The sequence below is a fragment of the Coffea arabica genome, chromosome 4c (genome assembly GCF_036785885.1).
Source record: "Coffea arabica cultivar ET-39 chromosome 4c, Coffea Arabica ET-39 HiFi, whole genome shotgun sequence".
Taxonomy (NCBI): domain Eukaryota; kingdom Viridiplantae; phylum Streptophyta; class Magnoliopsida; order Gentianales; family Rubiaceae; genus Coffea; species Coffea arabica.
The window spans coordinates 44,582,920-44,601,221 of record NC_092316.1 but is presented as its reverse complement, the minus strand read 5'-3'; the positions used below and the strand labels follow the sequence as shown (position 1 = coordinate 44,601,221).

The window sequence follows — 18,302 nt, the reverse complement described above, 5'->3', positions numbered from 1 at the left end:
AAATCCAATTTAAAATTCCTTTCAAGCTAGTTGTTTATATTTATCATGATTACATCAAAATCTGGTGTCATATATTTTATTTTAGCCCATTTTTTCATCCACCATTCATATGATTACTTCCAACTGCCACCCATGATTTTCCATGATGGTTCTATACATGGTGGAAAGATTTTGGTGGAAATCTAGAGATTATACCAACTAACTTTCATGAGGACTTCAAACTCTTTGAAAAAGGATCCAATTTTAAACAGGATTCCATAAATATTTTGTTGGAATTTTAATAAGGTTATTTACCAAGGGATTAATATTTTTACTAGAAATTCAAAATTAAATGGTGGGACTCAGTGAAAGAAATAAAATATTCTATGCAACGAGAGATTTCCAAACCAGAACAAACAAAAAATCAAGAATTTATGACTACAAAAAATAGGTTTCAATGCCTTATGGCAACCAGTACCAATAAAGAAAATTTCAAGAAAAAATTGATCGATTTTCTATCCCAAATTGATCGAGAATAAAAAGTGGAATTTTCTCAAGATCCTACTCAGGAAAATAAAGATGATTGCTATGGAATTTTTAGCCCAATTTAATAAAAGTGGGACCCAGCCATTCAAAATGTCAGATAAAGAAGAAATCTAAATGACCAATGAAATTTCAGATTACCAGACAAAAGAAGATAAGATGACTCGAGCAATTACGTAATTGAAGGAATATTCTCAAGCATATCTCTCTTACCCGCTCTATATAAAGAAGAGAAATAAAACCAAACGGATCAAGGGAAGAAAATCTCTTTCTGAAATTACTTTGCCAAGCTCCTCTCTCCCAAACTCTTATATCTTTACAAACTTCAATTTCTTTGTAATAGATAGGATTATTTCAAGAAAAGATCAAGCTTTGAAGTAATATGTTGTAAGATTTCTTTTGAAATTATATTTTAAATAATATTCTAAATTTATATTCCAAATTTATGCATTCATGCATCGTGTATATGGCTAGTACTACTGCCTGTTTCATGCATATGGTCAGCCAAGCTGCCTGTTTTAATTTTTGCAAATATATATCATGTTATATTATTTCCAAAAAATAATTTGGATTATCTTTCATTTTCATCCTGGGATATATATATATATATATATATATATATATATATATGACATTTTGACTAGTTGGGTTCCACTAGTAAAATTGGAGAATCTAATCCTAATCGACGTAAAGGTTTAATAGCTATTTGAACCATTCCTATATGTAAAAATCTATATTTTGTATAATGATTAACAATTGCTTTTTTATTTAGTAATTTAGTTGATTCATGATTCTTTTTAAGAGAAATAGTTTGTTTTGTTAGTTTTATTGAATAGTTTTGAAAAAATTCTAAAGTTCCCTTTTGATATACTTTATGCATTTTTCACTTTGGAATATTCCAATATTAAGTCTTTTTCCAATTTTTTCGATATTTATTTCTACGTCATTGACTATATTATTCTGATTTTCTTCCATTTCTTCTAAGGTTTGGTTACTAATTTCATTGCCCATTCTTCTTGTTGAATTCATCCTTGTTAATAAACTAGCCATGATAATCTGTTTATGTCTTAAATTAAATTTTTGTATTACAGGAACCACCTTTGGGACCACGGCCTTACACTCTCTACTATCGCTGAACAATTACTAGATTGATCAAATATAACACCAAACTAAGTTTTGAAGGACACGGATGATACGAACGGCACCAACCTTGTGATGCAACCCATACAGACAGGAAAGGATCTAGAAGGTAGGATTCACGTTAATGAACACGAATGCAGCGGAATCACCTAAACCCGCTGATCACGTGGTCAACGAACCTCGGCATTGGTAGAAGACGCCACAATCTAGTGCAGTTTTAGATTGATAAATCGAATTGAATACCTAAGAACGATTCTAAGATATTCAATGGTGCTTCAATGAAGTTTTGAGAAAACTCTCAAGTGTATTTTTATTAATCATCAAAAACTCCCCCATGAACGTCTCTTGTCTTGGCTATATATAGCCATACAACTTGAAAACCTAAAGTGACTTGAGAACCCTAACTCGGTTAGGCTAGGCCTTTGGCCCGATTCCACTACTCAAATCCACTATCTAATGGTCAGCTTATAATCGATCCAATGAAGGATTTAAGTTGGCCCAACACAACCCAATAAAAGCTAATTAACCAACTTAAGTAATAGTGAGCCTAGACTCTATAAATCGGATCCAACTCAACATGAGGTCTTGGACCGAATTTATTCCTAGCAAATAAAATAGAAATCTGGAAAACAAACTACTAATTATTATTAAAAGATTCAATCTCTTGTAGGCCAAAACATGTGTGACAGCCCCACCTTACCCTAAGGCGAACCAAAGGGTTCAGCGGATCGCCTGTCCAACTCTCGCCGGGACTCAGTCATACCTCAATCAATTCCGAAATAAAACCACAAGAATTCGTATAACCATAATCCAAAACTTAAACTCAAAACTCATTCACCTCAAATAAAATCGAAACAAAACCACAAGGCAAAGTATAACAATTCCAAGCTTAGAACATACACTTATAGACATTTCTATATCAAAAGGAATTACAAAATCAAATGTACAAAAGTTCTCAATTTTTCATACATCCAACCCGTGCCAAAAGGTAGGGCGAGAACCATTACAAAATCAGAAACTAGTTTAGACTAGTTTAAACCGAGCTCTCGTCCTTGCTCGCCTTCCCCTGTTAAGGAAAACAAAACTAAAGGGATGAGCTAAAAGCTCAGTGAGATTCTGAACACATAATCAAACAATCAATTCAATACATTAAACATAGAGTATCGATAATTCAAGAAACATTTACAATGGAAAGCGATAATAATACATTCATTAAAAGGATACGGTCTCACAGGGAGCCATTCATTCGTTTGTTCATTCATTCTCCTAACATTCCCCTTATTTCTCCAATCATTTGAAAATGTATTTTTGCAAGTAAAACCCCTCATTTCATTGACATTCGTTCTTTCATTTCATTTCACCCCCTCCTGGACGTTGGTCAGGCTCCGCCAGATTACAAGGTAATACTCGAGTACACCAAACATTGTCCTAGGGTCACCAGCCGCCCGACCGAGTCCGCTTTTACCTCGAGTCGACTGGCAACGAAGGGTAAGGGTTCAGTTCAGCCAAAAGGCTTACATTCATGCACCAATAGCATTTAATCATTTAATCATTGAAAATTTTACATTTATTTAGGTCGAGTACGATAAAGTACACACTCGCCTAGTAAAATTCGTTTTAACAGTCATTGATAACATGGAACATGTAATCATACATCCAACACAAGCCATATAGTCAAGAACAAGCCATATAGTCAATGAAAATATAACAAACAAGGAACACTCACCTATTTACGCAAAATAATATCCAAAATATCTTGCCGGATAATACCGTTAGTCACCGATGAACCCTAATATAATTAAAAGAACACATTATGCTTCAACTATCAAAAATTTAAGTGATTCAAAGAAAATTAGAATACGTACTAGTACAAAATATAAATATGGTTTTGGTAGTGAAAAGAATACATTGAAACCAAAGGACATAAGTAAAATATTTGTAAAACTTATGCTCACTCGTAATTTCTCATAAACTAACTTATACTAAAAAAAATGATTTAAAACTATATTTACTTTTAAAAATCTCTAGAAAATCAATATATTAGGGAATAATGAAGAAAAAAGCAGGCGAGGAAATAAAATGAATAATATAAAATTAGAAAAATTTACGGGTCCTCGCAACATGGCCCATAAGCGGCCTATATTTCGTATCTTTCTCCTACTCTTGAAAAAGATTTGTTCTCAAATCGTGTTTGGAAATGAATGGTACTACAAGAGTTGGCAGTATGAAACCTCAAATCTCCACATATTGGCTCTCTTAGAATGAATGATATTTGCATACGTCATGATTACTGTAATTCGGTGCATATGTCTCTTGGTCAGCTTGAAAATGCTCACAATCTACCATAGGAAACTCAAGGCTTTACTCCAACCACTCCAAAGCTCTCTAATCAGCATGGTGTCATGAATGGTCGAATTTGGACCTACACAATAAATCACACGATTAATATTTGTAGGTATAAAATCACTTGACAGCTTACCAGTCACTTTCACAAAATAAGGATCTTCATAGTGATGCTCAATCAGGTTAGAAAAGTCTCGGACATGATTGTACAAAGTTACAAAATTCATTGCAAGTTGTTGTTGGTATGACCTATCTTGCACAAATGGAGCAAGATCGAGATAGGCAGCTTTTGAACCTTCAAATTGAAGAATAAAATCAGATTGTAAGGAATCAAAATTTGGACCAATAAGGAAAGAATTATCACCAACGAAATAAGAAGAAAGTTTATAACAAGTTTCAAGTGTAGAAACTCCCTTTGAAACTTCATTATTCCTCCCAACGAGCAAATCAAGCTCATGGTTGAAGTTGAACATCAATGGATGACAAAGAGATACAACACTTGAGATGCAAACTCTATGAAAAGTTTGATATTCACCAATGGATTTAGGCATAGAGCATGCTAAGATCAACTCAATTTTTCCTTACTTAACTTGCATAAAAGTAGAAACACTAAACAAAGTAGAGTTAAGATCGTTAGAAAAAACATATGATCTCACATCCTTTCTCACAATCAGCTTACTCTTAAATTTTTAATCTCTTACTCATGCTCAGTAGCTGACTTTTTCCCCTCATTATTCTCAACCTCTTTCTCCTTTTCAACTCCCTCGAATTTTACCTCTTCAGTTACAATTCCCTTATCTAGCTCTTTCTTCATACTATAACGCTCATGCTCACTTTTCATGTATGCTAGATCAATACAAAGTTGCTTAGAATTAAGCGACACAAGCCTGGTACGACGGCAATTAAATGTGAAGGAATATTTATTAGTATATCCATCATATATGACTTCTCGATTAAACATCCACCATTATCCCAACAGCACATGCGTCACTTGAATGGGAACTACATCACACAATACCTCATCCACGTATGAGCCAATACGAAAAAGAACAAGTGTGTGTTTAGTAATTCAAATATCACCACTATCACTTTGCAACTTCTAAGGTCGAAGATGATCAATGGTTGGAAGATTCAATTTCTCAACCAAGACAGTACTTGCAAGCTTAACTTCACAACCCTTATCAATGGCTAACTTGCAAACTTTATCCTTGATGTGGCAACGTGTATAAAACCAATCATTTTTTTGAGCTTTGATGATTTCCAATTGCTCAGTTATCTCACGCAATGCTACAGTATTTACTCCTTTAGGCACAAGATGGTGAAGCTCTAGTTGAGCATTCGTTTGTCTCATACTTTTATTACCTACAAAACTCAACAAACATTAGTAGAACAGTCCTCACTCACTCCCTTACGTGTTTTGCTCACTCTCGTGTATCACTCAAGTGTTTAAAACATTTTTAATGTTCTCACCAATGTTCTCCAAGCCTCTTGATAGCTTACTTTGAAGAAATTAGAACTCCTTCAAGTAAACAATCAACTTACCAATGTTGGTCTCGAGAGTGTGGCAATCCTCAATAATGCCTCCGAGGTGATTAGAATGTGGAGATAATACAAACTCGAGAGACAATGAAATGCATAGAATCAAATGAAAACAAAAGAATACTGAGACACGGACAGTGATGAAGGCAAAGACAAGACTAAATGGAAAGAAAAGTACGCTTTTTTTTTTAGAAACGTAAGCTGCCTTGCTTGTTTAGTAGGTCTGAATATGCAACTAAAGGCAAGAAATGGTAGCGGTTATCTCCCTATAATGTAGGAAGAGTGGCCGTAAGAAAAAGGTAAGGAAAGGTTAAGAACTCCTAAAATGTAGGAAAAGGTAGGGCTAAAATATAGGTAAGAAATCCCTAAAAAATAGGGCAAAGGTGGCAGCTGGTGTATAGGCTAAAAGGTAGGAGAAAATGTTGCTAAAGTGTGGGAAAGTAATCCCTAAAAGGTAGGAAGAATAATTCCTAAAACGTAGGGATGCGTCTTGATTGGAAACCCAACTACTTTAGCAACCAAGCAAGACTAGGAAACCAATCAAGAAAAGAAATCTAATCAAGAACTTGGAAACCAATTGCAATTACGAAATTCCATCAAGAGACACGGCCAATTGCAATTAGCAAAGGTAGGAAGAATGATTCCTAAAATTTCTGGAATTTGGCTTGGCCGAAATAATTATTTTGCTTGCTTTTTTTTTTTTAACGACAGCAAAAATGATTGACGGCTAGGGTTTCTTCTTTTGGACTTGGCTGGCTGCAAGGGAAGAAAGCAACCAAGTCAGATTCGACACTTTGCCAAAGTTACTCAACACACTTGGTATTTTCCAAAAACTTGTAAGGTTCACAAGTCTCATGGTTTTAATTCTCCAATGAATGGTTCACAAACCCCCAAAACAGTCCACAAACATTCTCCAACTAACAATTCACAAACCCCCAAAACAATCCACAAACTCACAAGTGCAAGCAACAATTTCAGACAACAAGGGTACACAAAGGCATGGCAGCCGCTGTTTCTTCTCTTTCTTTTTCTTTTCTCTCTTTTTTTTTGACTCAAGACACCTCTAGAACAACCCTAATGACCCTCACGGACAAACCCCAAGTTGTGGCAGCCGCACACAACACAACACGCACGATGGACAGATCCGACACAAGACAACCTAAGAGAGACACAAAATAGAAATTTTCAATGAAAGGACAAGAGGAAACAATTGCAGACTGACGTAAACAGATCGTAGCTGCTTTGGACAGAATTTTTGACCCTCAAATACGACAAACAACTTCAGACATAAAGCGGACAAATTTGAAGGCAAAAACGACAGAAACACAAGAGAGAACAAATGATACAATAATGGAGTAATAAAATAGAATTCCCGACTCAAAACAAGACAAACAAATGTGAACAAAGCATGGACAATTTGGAGACACTTGGACAGAAATTTTTGGCTCCAACAAGAACAGCAAACGACACCAAAAGAAGGCAAAACGACACAAAGGGGAAAAAAAAGGATATACGTAATACCTTCAACTAACTCTGATGCCAACTGATATGAACGGCACCAACCTTGTAATGCAACCCGTACAGACAGGAATGATCTAGAAGATAAGATTCACGTTGATGAACAATCACATAAACCCGTTATGTGAGAACCCTGAAAAATGGATATATAAACTAGTGCATATTTCATTTGCATTTCTTTTATTCTTGGATAATTTTTTTTAGTATTACTTTTAATTGTTCGCAATTAAGTACGTAAAAATAGGTTTACGTGAAAAATAATATAATTTTCCAAAGTTATGAAATTTCTTGGTTTTATTTGACTAAATTAATATCTTTAGGGTTGGAATAATTTTTCGCCTTAAAATAAAATGTTAGAATACTTAATTCCTTTATGCTAAATTAATGATAATTGAATCGTTAGATTTACTATCTTAAAATAAATTATTTAAAGCCCTATGATTAATTCCAATTAGTTCCTAATGGTTAATGTTGATAAAAATTTCCGCGTTAAGATAAAAATCAATGAATTTTAGATAAATATGATTCTAATATACTAAACAGACTTAATGCGTGAAAATTCAATAAATATATCCTTATCTTCCCTTGTTTTCACAATAAGTGCGTAAAAATAATTTTTATATGCAAATTGACACCCTGGGATTTAATTATTATTTCACTTGACTTTATATTACTAAATCGATAAATTTCGAGTTAGACTAACTCCACTTCTTGAGAAATAATAATTGAAAATTCTAATAACTAATTTAATCGCTAAATAATATAGGAATTACTAGGAACCTTAATATTAAAGTTTAATCGAGAATTATTCGATAAAAATGGTTTAGGTATATTAGGGTATAATTAGGCGTCCAAATCACACTTGGGGATAATTTTTAGAATTAAGTTGGATTTGAGAAATTAAGTTGAGGTTAGGGAGCAAAGTGAAAAGACTAAAATGCCCTTACATTTCCATGCAAACCAAACGAAACTTCTGACCACAAGTCTAATCACCGCAGCTATTACCAATTCGATACGCAACCAATTCTTATACGCAATCGTTTCTCGTAAACCACGGCACCACAATACCATTTGCTCTATTTCACATTTCATATCACAAACACTTTCACCTTCTACCGCATTTCATTCTCCTTTCTCTTTCCAAACACTCAACCTCTCCCTCACCGCAAATCACCCCACCTTATCTCAGCCTCACTTCACACCCTCTGCCTAGTTATCATCGAGGAGAAAGAGAGGGAAGTGCGCGAACTACAGCTCTGCTGTTCTGGCCGAGAGTGAGGAGTGAGCCGTGAGAACTAGAAATTTTGGAACTGATCGAGAGGGGGAAAGGAAGAGACAGTGCATGAGCTGCGGCTGCACTCTCCATCTCCACTTCAACCAGCTACAATTCACCTCCACCAACCGTGACCAACTGCAACCACCGCAGCTGCAACATCCAACCAGCACCAGCCATTCAGTCTGCAAGCAAGCCGAGAGGAGAGAAATTTCAGTTTCTCCGTCGTGTGAGTGAGCTGCGATCCGAGGTAATTTTCTGGACTGAGATGCGTTGATCAGAGGTAGATTAGGCTGGTTATAGACATGCATGTGATATTGTACCTTCAGATGATAAGTTAAGACAATGAAAAATCTGATTTGGGAAGCAATGGTTCTGCCGAGAGCTTGATTAGGATAATGCAGCTCTGAATTTGATTATTGGTGATCATCTGAGCATGAAATTGTGATTAGCTAAGTAAAATAATAAAATGATTAAGACTTGCATGTTGAGAGTATGCATTCGGATGATGAACTAAAAGCATGAGAAATTTCTGATTTTTGATGGAAATAGTTTTGCCGAGAAGCCGAAACAGAAATGCAGCTTTAATCTTGTTTCTTTGGAGTAATCTGAGCTTTTAAATGTTGTTAACTAACTAAGACCTAGGTGATTAAGTCTTGCCTGAAGTTAGTTAGTTCGGATTAAGCTAGAAAAGAAGAGATGAAACAGAATCGGCTTGCGTACAAGCTCATCAGAGAGTGGCCGAACAACTTGTTGGTTGATTGATGAATTTTTGGTAACAACCGAGCTGAATCTGGACTGGAAATGCTAGCTAATTAGTTCAGTAGTTGTGCATGTGAGATTTAAGTGCCAAATACAAGGTTTTAACCGAAGGAAAATTTTGTTTATGACTGAGTAAATGCTGGAAAATTTACGTGACTTGCCAAGGGAGTGAAACCAGAATTTGCAGTTGTTTCTGGAATTTTTCATTAGCAAACAATGTTTAGAAATGCATGAAATATATGTGTCTTAAGTCTTGTAAGATATTCGGTTGTAAAGTACTTGATCCGTTGGATGAATTGACCAAAAATGTTGAAACATCTCTGCTGCAATTTTTTTTCCAGCTTAGCCGATGGTGGCTCTTTTGAGTTTTAATGGAAACTTGGTGAGTGGGCTCTATGAATTCCCACAATGACTTGGATGATCTGATTAGCTAGTCTAGTATTTGCATGTCGGATTTGAGTACTTAATATCATGTTTTAGCCGAGTAAAAAGTTGGATTTATGACCAATTAGCTGCTGGAAATTCTGTTTAGCCGATGACAGATTTATTGTGGTGGAATTATTTGCCAAAATTACATGTTATTTGTTTTATTTCGTGTCGAAAAATTTTGATGGTGGGCTCTATGAATTCCCACCCTTGGAGTGATGATGGATATAATGCTAGTTTAGTGTTTAAATAGGTAGATTAATGATACCTAGCTAGTCTAGACTCCAAAAGATGCATCGTTCAAAAATGTTCAGATTTGCCCTGTTTTAATCGCACCCCTTTTTGCAAAATTTTGAGGGTTTCATGACTTGTATATCATGTTGATATGTTGAATATATGGTGTACAAAGTTTCATTGAAAAATATTGAGGTTTGGTTGGTCAAATAAATCGATTTAACAAAGCTAGTAAATCTGGAACTATTTCCGAAATGCTCTGACCAGCTTTCGTATTTCGGCCATAATTTTGAACTCCGATGTCGAAATCGAGTGCTGTCAGCGGCATTTGAAACTAGACATTCCAACCTTTCCGACAATATAAAATGCACATTCTGGTTCCATGTATGTGAGCCAAACCAACTATTTTAAGTCGGCTGTTCTGTTTCTCTGTTTTACAAGAACAAAATGCTGAGGCTGCAACTTGTGACTCGAATTCGAGCTAGTTGTGTGCCGAATTTCAAAATGATTTCTTCTGTGAAATTATAGTTCTATGAATGTGTTTTCCAACGCCTTAAACCATGCCAAATTCCGAGTTAATTTGAGTGATCTGTGATCAAAATATGAAACCTGCTCTGTCCTTGAAAACCCTGATTTTTAGACAGATTTGATGCAAGGTTTGGCAAAGACTTACTAACTGAATATTTTGATGCTAAACACTTACCAAATGTACCATGAACGTTCTTTAAGTTTTGCCTAAACAAATGAACCAGGTTTGGAGGAATCTTTCTTTGACCAAATGTCTGAAATGGAAAAACAAAAGGTTCAGGGCAGGTTTGTCTTAGTATTTGCGAAATTTAGGTGTTTGATTGACCACCTTTCCGGAGTTATTTTTTTCCATGAAATTTGGTAGAGGAACAACCCTTATATGGTAGTATTATACTGCTAATTATGGTGTTATTCTGAGGCCGTTTCATGGGTCAAATAAATTACCAAAGTTCATGACTCGAGTTTGAAAAACCCATGTTTCACAAGGGAATTTTAGTAACTTTGAGCTACCGTATCTTGGTGTTCAAAATCCTGTTCCTCATTCCGTTTGTTTTGTTATACTCTTGAATTACAACACTAATAGAGTTGCAAATTTCAAAAGCCATTTCCAAACAAGTGAATTTTGCCGAATTTCCAAAGTTGGCCAAAAACCAACTTAAATCTGCCTTATGAACCAAAACAGTAACTTTGAGCCCATTTTGACTATCTTCCATTTAGAATCATGAAAAAGTGTATTCTAGGAACTTTTAGTATTTTGAAGGAAGTTTCCAACGGTACCAAGTTTTCCAATCTTTGACATGTAAAAGGTGAGCTATGATTTTTCAAAGTATTGCATCAAAACTGAAATTTTCCGTATTCCAAGGAAATGGAGTTTTTTTCAAGTACTCCTTATTCCTTCGATAATATTCAAATGTCTTATCCTTGAATTTCATGATGTAGACTTAATTTTTCTTGTATCTTGAAACCCCGCTTGAGAATTTAGATTTAGGATAATTAAGACTTGTTCACGAGATTTTTCCTAAGTTTGTACTATGACACGATTTTCAGCAATAGTAGGGATTGTATATGATAGACTATTACTATTCGTTCAGGCGCACAAGAGGACCTGTAAGAGGATCCGACAGAGGACGCTTGAACTTCAAATTGAACCTATTGCCCTTGTTTGACTAGGTGAGTGTTCCATATAGGAATACGTAATTGAGTAAGTCTAGGACATGCTCATTTCATGATCGTTAAGTATTTACCATACTCGTGCCTATTTAAGAAATATATATATGCATTGCATATCGACATGAATTGGTTAAATGATTAACCCTATCAAATAATCTTGTAAACTCAATATGTGCTTAGCCTGCTTATTTTATGCTTATTCGGTTAAAGTGCTCTTGTAACTCGTTGTGTGACAATTTGAAACTTTATCACACTAGCCGTTCGAGTGGTGAAGTGTGTGAAATATTTACTAATGAATCTGTGAATCTAAATGTGGTTGCGTCGTTGGGTTGAATCTCCTCGACTCTTACGTGGTAAAAGTGCCAAACGGCCAATGGCGGCCTATTAAAATGACATATGTCTACCAATTAACCGCAATTACCACCGTTTACCGTTTACCGTTTATCGTTTACTGTTTACCGTGTTTACTTACCATTTTCTAATATATGTGGTTACTGATTTCTTGATTATCATAAATTATATGCTCATATGAAGTTGTCCATCATTGTTAGGCGAGTGTGTACTTTACCTCCCTCGACCTATTCAAATGATGAATTTTACTTTTGTCGAATTACTTTGTTACCTGTGCATGTTGTAAGCTATAAGCTGAACTTGGGCCCCGCCTCGGTTACTGACCTACTCGAGCCAGGACTGGGCTCGGTCGGGTAGGTTGGAACCCTGGACAACCGTTTCGGTATACTCGAGTATTACCATTGGAGGGATAAGGTGATGACCAGTCAACCATGGGGATTCGGGAGTTATAAGGTGCAGATGACCGACAAATTTCCACTGGAACACCGTATCCTTTTGTGGTTGCTTTGCTATTATAATGTTATTGCTCTCCTAGTTGGCATTCTCGGGTAAGATTCCTTATGAGCATTAACCTCTGAGATGAAGCAATCCTTGTAATGTTCTTCTAGTCGGACGAGCCACTATTTGTTTGACTGAAAATTTATGAAAATATGTTTATATGGCCATTCATTCCAAAAGTACTAGTTCTACATGTGTTTTCAAAGTAGCAATTATCTGTGTAATGATTATCACCTCATGGTAACATGCCATTGTGTAACCTCGAATCATGCATATGATATGCTCAACTTACTTGACCTATTTTGAACTGTTAGAGCGTCTTGGAACCTTACTGGGCTGTGTAGCTCATCCCACGTTGTGATTTTCTTTTACAGGTTCTGACAACTGAGGAAGACTTGAGATCTACTTGTACTTTAAGCATGTAGTTTGAATTAAGCAATGTAGCTTTTGTTTCGGGTTGCCACTTGAAGCTGGAAAAGTGTAAACCCTGGATTTGTATGTGGCTTGTATGAAATTTGTTACTTGGCTTATAAGGATGTATTTGAATTATATGTTTTGTTTCTAGGGTTGTAATCGGGAAGGTATTTTAAGAATCGACGTTGGCTATCTTAAGACACTGTTATCTCTGAAGTTAATGTGATTCTAGAAACCGGCCTATTTGGAGGGAAACGATGTTGTAATAGATTAGGTTATATTTCGGAAGGACTTTTTGTGTGAGTCCTGGCGAGAGTTGGGCAGACGGCCCGCCAACCCTCTAGTTCGCCTTAGGGGGAAGTGGGGTCGCCACACGTTGATCACGTGGTCAACAAACCTGGGTATTGGTAGAAAACGCCACAATCTAGCTGGGTCCTAGATTGATAAGTCGAATTGAATACCTAAGAACGATTCTAAGATATTCAATGGTGTTTCAATGAAGTTTTGAGAGAACTCTCAAGTGTATTTTTATTAATCATCAAAAACTCCCCATGAAGGTCTCTTGCCTTTACTATATATAACCATACAACTTGAAAACCTAAAATGACTTGAGAACCCTAACTCGGCTAGGCTAGGCCTTTGGCCCGATTCCACTACTCAAATCCACTATCTAATGGTCAGTTTATAATCGATCCAATGAAGGCTTTAAACTGGCCCAACATAACCCAATAAAAGCTAATTAACCAACTTAAGTAATAGTGAGTCTAGATTCTATAAATCGGATCCAACTCAACATGAGCTCTTGGACCGAATTTATTCCTAGCAAATAAAATAGAAATCTAGAAAACAAACTACTAACTATTACTAAAAAATTCAAACTCTTGCAGGCCAAAACATGGCCCATAAGCGGCCCATATTTCATATTAAAATCTTAATTATTTGCTATATATGAGGTGTGGGATTCTAAGAAGTGTTGCAATGATAGATGCCAACATTGATGAGGTAGTCATTGGAAAGGTTTAAGCTGCATGAAAATGAGCTGGCAGTCAACTCGTTTGTGGACCATATGGATGTAATTCCTTGTAATATGCTTGAATTGAATAGCATAACAACCTTGGGAGGGTATTCAATAAAGTTGAAGTATATGACCTTGTTATTTATTATATTTAAGACTTGTTTTAGTTTATTTAGTTTATAGTGCTTTGTACATCTAGAATCTTTGATTTTGAAACTTGATAGATAAATTCCTACTAAATATAGAAAATGATTTAAATCCACCATTTCATGGCCTTGTGGTTCTACTATTATATAACTACCAAGTCTCAACTTTTGGGGGTACATTTTTACAATTACATCCATATTTCAAATGGATTTTACAACCTGAATGAAATTAATATAGCAAGTAAACTCAAGTTGATCATTATCAATATTTGGGTACCGTTGCACTTCTAACTGTTCTTGTAGGACTTTACTATCCAAAATGCTGATTTGTTTAATGTTATTTTCATGTCCCAAGGGGATCAACTTGGTGTCAATTTTTCTTTTTTTTTTATTGCCATTTTTCTTGCCCAAAATTTTAACTCATTTTCTTGTAGGGTCTATAAGGGCAAACTTTGAATATAATTGTTTGACAAGACTGATTCATCACTTTTAATATTATTTTTTCTCACATAGGCATAATTTGTCATCCAATATGTCAATCAAGGGGAGGGTAGTGTAATTTTTCATATTAGAGGTTATTTATGTGTAATTATCAGAAACCTCAGGGAAGGTTTCTGAAATTATCCCAACAAATAAATCCTTCAACTACCGGTGCATTTCTCTCAATTTTGAAACCACACACTAGTATAAAAGTGAAAGTCATCTTCTCCAAAGTTTTACTTCTCCACAAGGAGCAATTTCACACAGAATGCTCAATCCATTTTTGGTACAATAATGTTTATGCAAACGAAAGCTCGATAACACCCTCTATGGTATAGATTTACAAAGTTAAACTCATGAGCTAATGGTAGGAATGAAAGGATTTGACATGTAAGTTCTTAAATATGTTCTTCCACTTGTTGAGACTGAATGCTAAATATTTAACCTTTTATAGAGGCTCAAAATTTGCTCCCAATGGTCAAAAGTATTGTTGTTAAAAACTTGCTATTAGTGCAATCGAATAGCCGATTAAAATGCATTGCTTCCAATCCATGCTTTCAAACATCGATTGGACGGTCGAACCAAGCAATACTGTTCGAACAATGTGTCCAACCAAGGCAACCAACTCTATGTCTTTGTTTGGATGGTTGAACCTAAGGAGTTGCATCCGAAGGCTGCATTCAAAGATCATTTTCCAGGTTTTCACTCCTTTTCCTTTTTCTCCTGGTTCCAATGATGCATTCTTGTTTCCTTGAGTGTAATATATCATAAAACTCATTTAAACCATAAGTCACTTCATCATTTGTGTTTTCAATCATCAAAACTCAAGGATTAAAGACCTTGAGATCTTTACAAACAAATGTAACATTTGCACTCTGCTTAATGAGTATTTGTGGAGTACCAGTTAGCCAAACCATTTATAGTTTTAGATCCAAATTGTTAAAATATAATACCAAGTACTAGTTAAACAAATGAGCTGTAAGCACACAAATTGTGAGAACCCGTAAAATTTTCTTATTTTACATTCTTTTATTTTATTTCATCATATGCAATTTTCCTTTTATTTTACCTTATTATACTCTTTTACCAGGTATTTTTATAAGAGAATATAGTTTTTGAATTATTTTTTCAAAATAACTTAGTTTATGTGATATTAGTAGTGTAAGGTATGTGGGACCCACTAGAGCATTACGTGCATTAGATTTCGATAAAAAGTGGAATTTGCATAAGGGGATATCATTATACATGGTGCTAAGAGATAATTAGAGATTGTCTAGGTCAATTACCATTGGAGGTTAAGAGGATGAGATTAAACATAAAAGGTGCTAAGTGTCATGACTCCATTGGAAGTTGGACTTTGACCCATTTTTCTTCACTTTACTAAAACTAATTTTGACCTCAATTTTTCTTCACTTTTCCTCTTCTTGGTCGGCAGCTCTTGAGAGAAAAACAAGAGTGAAACGTTTTTATTTTCATCTTTCTTTTTTGCTCTAATCTTGAGTTTCAACCATGGGTCTTGCAAATTAATCCATAAAAGTAAATCTCTAAGGAAGCTTAAGGGGTTTTGTGGAGTTATTTTTGAGGGGAAAGTATGGAGCTACCATCTTTCTAGTATTTATAAGGTAACTTTCCAAGAAAATCTCTTTTACTTCTAATAATTGTATCCTGGTGGTTTAAAGTTGTTAAATAGGTAGTTTTATAGGAAAATGATGGCTTGAGGTGGTGTTATGGAAATTTTCAGTTTTATTAGCAAATTTTCTGCCCTATTATGAAGCTTGATGTTTGACCATGGATTGATAGCTTTGTGATGTGTATTACTGAGCTTTTATATGCTAGTTTTAGTTGCATAAAGGAATTTTCAGCTTGTGATTGAAATTTCAGATTTAGAGTTTCTAAATTGGCCTTGTTTGTGGTTGGTTTTGGAGCTCTCACTTGGTGATATATAAAGGGGTATTTAATGATTTATGATTTGTATGTGAATTTGGGCTCAATTAGGATGAGACTGGGTGGATGTTAGATTGGAAAAGTAAAGGAAAACAAAAGAAAGTGTTGCTGAAATTTTCGCAGGGCCCCTTGAGCAGTTTTGGAAAATTTACTATATCTTGTTGTAAGAATATCGGAATTGAGTTCCATTTATTTCATTTTAAACTAGATTCATAAGGCTATTAACCACGTAAATTTCAAAGTCTGGTTCAGTCTGGGTGATTTATGGTGATTTTTCAAAATTAACTGAAATTGTATACCTGTTCTGTCTTTTATTGGATAAAACAACAATTTAAGGCTTGAATTTGACTGGCTTGTGATCTGAATCTTATAAATGTGTCTTCTGAGAAATTGTACCTCTTTGAGTTTACTTTTCGATGGTATAAATTTTATCAATTTTGGACGTACGAATCATGAGATATGATTTTTCAAATAGAGGTGCGCAAACCTGGAAAATCCTATTTTTCTTAGGGCCACCCATTACTTTTTTTCTCTAAAAAGGCGCTTTATCTCCTTGTACTAGTAGTTAACTCAGAGAGGGATACGACTTGTAGTCGAGTCTCATTTATGCATTCCGTTTACTGGATTCATGACTGTATGAACTATAATTACTTTCCCTTGGTTATTCTAGGGTTTCTCGGTGATTAAAGCCCTACTTTGGGTGAAAACTTTTGAAGTATCTGTATTTGAACTGGTGAGTGTACTACTCCCCTGAATTATTGTTAAACTGGTTATCTATATTTGTACCTTATTACTTGAATGCCTGCTTATCTTGTACGAGACGAGGGTATACTTTATCATACTCATTTTCTGGCTTGTGTGACTTGTTACCTCTGTATACTTGAACTTGTTACCTGTGCCTGCTGTGATGTCATTTGGAAGTGTATCCAACGACCTTCTTGTTAAATTTAAGCTCAACCTCATGGGGAGTCAAATGAATTGAGCCAACAATGGCTTGGTCAAGGAAAATTGACAATCCATGGGTGTCGGTTCCTGGGAAATTTTAGGGTATTGGAGACTCTAGATTTTCAGTATACTCGAGTATTACCATTCATGTTCTTATTTGGCGTTCGGGCCCGGTGAGGGGGTATGATTGGTGGACGGGATTTGGCATTAAAGTGGTGTTCTACTAGATTGGTTCCTTTATTTGAAAGTTGACGGAGGATCAACGTAGTTGGATCAAGTACTGCAATGGGGATTCAGCTCCTGAGAGCCGCATGTATCCTTTGATTTGTGGTGTTCATTCATTTCCTTTATTTGTGCCTTAAAAGAGAAATCTTATGATTTATGACTGTTTATACTTTTGGTACCTCACTGAGCTTTTAGCTCACACCATTTCCATTATTTGTTTTCCTTATAGGAACAACTTTTGGAACCATGTTTTGAGAAGCGAGTAGAGCTAGTTAGACATTCATTTGTTCTTTTGTATAGCTCATCCGAAATTGAAAATCCTAAATGTATTTTGATTCCAAGTTTCCCCCTTTTGATTTGTAATGTTTATGAACGTGGAGTTATAAAAGTGTTTTCTCTTGTATATGTGAACTATTTTCTTTAGTAATATATTTTCCTGAGTGTTGGATAAAGTGTACATGTATCGGTTGTGGTCTGGTTGTGTACGAAAGTTGGACATGGGGGAAAAAAATTTTAGAGATTACTGTTCACTGAATCCGGCCAGATTTTGGCCGGATAGTGATGTGGCAATCACTGTTCATCCGCAGCTCGTTTTCATTTTTTTTTCGTTTTCGCCACAGTCGAAGCGTTCGAGCGCTGAAATTTCATTCGGAATGGGTATCTTGAGTGTGATTAGCTTCGTAGTTCTGGCAAAAATTAGGCAGGCAGTCCGTTAAATCCTTTGGTTCGCCCTAAGGGAAAGTGGGGTTGTCACAGTTGGTATCAAAACTAGATTCGCGTGGTTTCTGCGCGGAGTGAGTTTGGGCCGAGGGTTGGTATGGCTTGATTA

At 35.5% G+C, this 18,302-nt stretch overlaps 2 long non-coding RNA genes across 2 annotated transcripts; both read left to right on the top strand.

Annotated features, from left to right (window-relative positions):
• The first annotated feature begins 780 nt into the window (after positions 1-780).
• LOC113740219 (uncharacterized) lies at positions 781-2,001 on the top strand. Its single transcript, XR_003460413.2, has 2 exons — positions 781-909; positions 1,614-2,001. It is a non-coding gene; the product is annotated as an uncharacterized lncRNA (long non-coding RNA).
• Positions 2,002-11,251: 9,250 nt separating this feature from the next.
• Positions 11,252-12,973, top strand: LOC140004984 (uncharacterized). Its single transcript, XR_011812806.1, has 2 exons — positions 11,252-11,455; positions 12,679-12,973. It is a non-coding gene; the product is annotated as an uncharacterized lncRNA (long non-coding RNA).
• Positions 12,974-18,302: the final 5,329 nt, after the last annotated feature.